The following is a 4,232-nucleotide window of genomic DNA, read 5'->3' as shown; positions in this document are numbered from 1 at the left end:
TCAGTATAGACAGACTGCCAATTTTATGAATCTTTATGGTATTATTGCTTTTGCTTAATAATTCCTACTTAGTAGCTGGTGTTGTGATATAGTGAGTAAAGGTACCACCTCCAATACCTGTATCCCATACGTGTATTTTTTTCATGTCTTGGCTGCTAATGAAGATGGCATGCTGGATGGAAGATCCCTCTTTCTCTCTAACCTTGACTTTCAAATAAATTGTAATCTTTAAAAATAAAACAAATAAATATTTAAATCAAAAAAGTATTGCTTCTCAGCCTTTTGGCTAAGATCAAGTGTAGTATCTGTTCTTATTAGTTTAAACAAAAAAGGGTGAGTTTTCTTCCAGTGTCCAATACTATAGTCTTCATTTTTGTTTGAAACGTCATCAAAATGGCCCTATTTCTACCAATATTCTGTTATAATAGAGGCTTTCCCTATAGCTGCCCTATTTTCTTACTCAACCCTCCCCAGAATCACCATTAATGATCCATTTACAGCAATGCAGCATCTATCAGGCTTGTCCAAACTCTTGCAGCATCTACTCATTACCCATTTCCAAATCTACTTTCACATTTCAGACATCTGTTATTAGTAGCACTCCCTCTTCTCAGTACCTATTTCTATCTAGTCTATTCAGGCTGGTATAACAGAATATCATGGGCTAAGTGGCTTGCAAATTATAGAAACTTATTTTGAATAATTCTTGAGCTGGAATGTCCTAGCTCAAGGCACTAGCATATTAAATTTCTGTGGAGGGTCTTCCTGGGTCATAGAGAGCTGTCTTTCACTTGTCATCTTTTTGCATGTGAGCCATCTTCTCACATGGAGAAGAGTAAAAGGAGCTCTCTTTTATAATAATGTTAATTCCATGCAGATCTCTTCCTATAAATATCACAATGGGTGTTACGTTTCACTATAAAAATTTTGGAGGGACTTAAACATTTAACTTATAACCGTATCTACTGATCTACCAACATTATGAAGATACCAAGAGAAAGCATATTCCTCACGAAGTTTGAAGTATAAAATTAATTTTAACTAACTGAATTTTCTTCAACGAGTTTTCTTTTTAACCTTTGAAATGAAATCTTTTCTTTTAAAAGATTATTTTATTTTCAATGTAGGTCATAGTGACCCTAAATTATTTATACTTTGGAGAACAAAATAGTGCTCCATCCCTCCTTGTGTGGAAACTTGTAGAAGTTTGCTGCTGTTTTATAGTTATCAGACCATGAACACAAAAGAATTTCTAAGACAAAGAACAGTTTTAAAACTAGAGTTTTGCTAAGGATAGTAGCGTTGTGCTTATTTTCAAGTGCAAGAAACAGTCTAAGTTTTATCAATCTTTTGACACTTGCTTGACATAATTCAAGAGAAATATTTTCTTTTCCTCTTCAAATTTTGATTATTTTGATTAAAGATAAATTATTATGTGAAGTCCATCTTGACTGCATAGAAAAGCAAATGAAATAGAATCAATTTTTTACTACTGAAAAGTTACGGAACTGTGGTGTTGATAAAATGAATGCACATATAGAGAGTCTCATAGGATTTGAGTTGTGTAGAGAGGTATGTTTCAAGTTAAAAAGGTATCTTTCAAGACTGAATAACTAATTGGTTTGGTAATAAAACATGACTAACCCTTATAGGAATACTTGATATATTATGAGAGCCTTAAAGATAAATTCTGAAGCGATATATTTCACACAATTGCTAATAGCAAATAATTTAAAAAAACAAATATTGCAGGAGCAGGTATTTGGCACAGTGGTTAAAGCACAACTTAAGGAATCTGCATCCCATATTTGAGTGCCTGGTTCAAGTCCCAAGTAATTTTCTGATCGTTTCCTGCTAATGCAGACACTGGGAGACAAGAGTTAATGGCTCATGTACTGGGGTCTTGCAGTCTGGCACCCTCCCACTTCTCCATGTGGGAGCCTCCAGTTGAGTTCTTGGCTCACTGGTTTGATCTGGCCCAGCCCTGACTGATGCAGTCGTTTGGGTAGTAGACCAGTAGCTAGAAGACCTCTCTCTGCCTTTCAAATAAAATAAAATAAAAATAAATAATATTTAAGTTTTGCAGAATGCAGAATGTTTAAATGATGGAGCATCTGGCAGGAAGAAGAAATTCAACAAGGCTATAATCCTTTCAAAATAACTTTAGAAGTGATATTTTCAAATACTTATTTTGGTTTTGGAGGAACTGATGAGACCACATTGCCCATACTCTTTTTTTAATTTTACTCTTGCAATTTGGAACCACGAATGTAGACTTTTTTTCCTTGGAAATCAAAATATCAATATAAAGATACAACCTGATTAGAAACAGTCAAGTTCATTTTAAGGGTTCTGCTTATAGTGATAAGTTTTGAAAGCCTGGGCCACGAACACTGATTGAATTAACTAGATCCTTCTTTTTCATCTCCTAGCTCGGTTGAAGGTACGGTACTTCTAAGCCTTGATAGCACATATGTAGTCATCCTGATATTCCTGTTACCACCACATCTACTGATTTTGATTATGCTTCAAAAATGTCTTTTTAACTCTTTTTGACCTCTAGTCCCATTATCCTCAACCAATTCTTTTTTTTCTGTCCTAGATCTATTGAACAGTTTGCAGTGAATCTCTCTGCCTTCAATTTTACTACTAAAATGATTGTGTGTGTGTATGTGTGTGAAGAACAAGAATAATTTTAGTATTTAGGTATGGTGGTAAGATAATGGTGTTTGTTTTTCTTTGCATTTCTTTGTATTTCTATTTTTGTCTATACTGATCTTGAATGTTTTGTGTGTAAAATTATAAAATTACATTTTTATTTTTTCCAATATGATCACCTATATTATTTATCTAGAGCTAAAAAATTTGAATTTCTATTGGGTGACATTAACTCAGAATTCACTGGTTAAACATTTAGTATTATATTAATCGTTAGTTTATGTTGAAGTAATAAATAATCATAAAAATAATATGGAATTTTTTTGTTTTTTTTCTCATAAAAAGACTATTCTGGAGGTGAGGGTTTACTCACTATTGTATCTAATGGGATGGCACAGAGTAGAATCTCACTAAATTGTCATTTGATAAATAAAAATGTATATTTATGTATGCACATTTTGTCCTTGTACATATGCTCCTTCTGGGTTTATTTATCTCTCATTGATTGTCTCGTCATTTCAGGATACTTTAATTGTGATATTAACAATATTCTGTCTCTGTAAACTCAAAGAAACTTGTAGAATCATATGCTGGCTCTCTAACTGTTACCTAGAGGTAGCACATGACTTCTGTTTATTCATCATGGCCCCAAGTTAGTTGCAGGGTGTCTTATCTGTGTTCGCTATTAAAAAATACATAAATGGGGAAGAGACAGAGACTTAAACAACAAATATTTGTTTCTTACAGTCTTACAAAGTAGAAAGTCGAAGACAAATGCTCCAGCAGATTCTGTCTATGCTAAGGGCTTGCTTTAGAGTTCACAAAATATCATTTCAGTGTGTCTTCGCATGGTGAAAGAGGAAGCACAGCTCTCTATAGACTTTTAAAGGACTGTAATTCGTGGAGGCTCCAATCAGACAACTTAATCCACTCCTCGTCACCTCCCAAAGAGTCCACCTCCTAATGCCATCCACATTAGGGGCTAGGATTTCAGTCTTTAAATTTTGGAGGTGTACAAACGTTCAGTCCTCAACCCATGTGTCTGAAAGGAGGAATAACCAAAAATCTTGTAAGACATTAGCAATTTTCACCACAATAAACATTTGTAAATTTAAAAAGGATACAATCTAATGGGTACTAACAATGAAGTATAGTGGCTCAATGAAAAAGCACTTTAAAAATTAATGTAATTGGGCAAATTGTGGGATGGTGAATAGTCATGATACTAAACAATAATTTCATGTATAGTAGAGGTGATTCATTCATTAAAAGTAAATTACTGTTGAATGAAGAATTATAAACACCATTCATTCTGATATCCCTGCATAAATAAAAGGAATTAGAAAAAGGGCTCTTCAGAAACTCTTTGTGATTGTTCCAAGTTAACATATGAATATAACATGGAAAATGGCATTTCCAATTTTCCAATTAATTTATACACATGTTGTTTTGAGTAACTAAGTCTGTGAACATTTATTATAGCTGCACAAGACACACATGAACAAGTATACACTAAAATAAATTTTAAAGGTTTTTGTATCTTTTGAAATATTTATTTATTTATATGTTTTATA

The 4,232-nt window shown here is 33.2% G+C and overlaps 1 pseudogene; it reads left to right on the top strand.

Moving 5' to 3' along the window:
- Nucleotides 1-266: 266 nt before the first annotated feature.
- On the top strand, nt 267-389 carry LOC133753115 (U2 spliceosomal RNA; annotated as a pseudogene).
- Nucleotides 390-4,232: the final 3,843 nt, after the last annotated feature.

Source organism: Lepus europaeus, chromosome 2, assembly GCF_033115175.1.
Source record: "Lepus europaeus isolate LE1 chromosome 2, mLepTim1.pri, whole genome shotgun sequence".
In the NCBI taxonomy this organism is placed as follows: Eukaryota; Metazoa; Chordata; class Mammalia; order Lagomorpha; family Leporidae; genus Lepus; species Lepus europaeus.
This window is presented reverse-complemented; position numbering and strand designations above follow the sequence as displayed.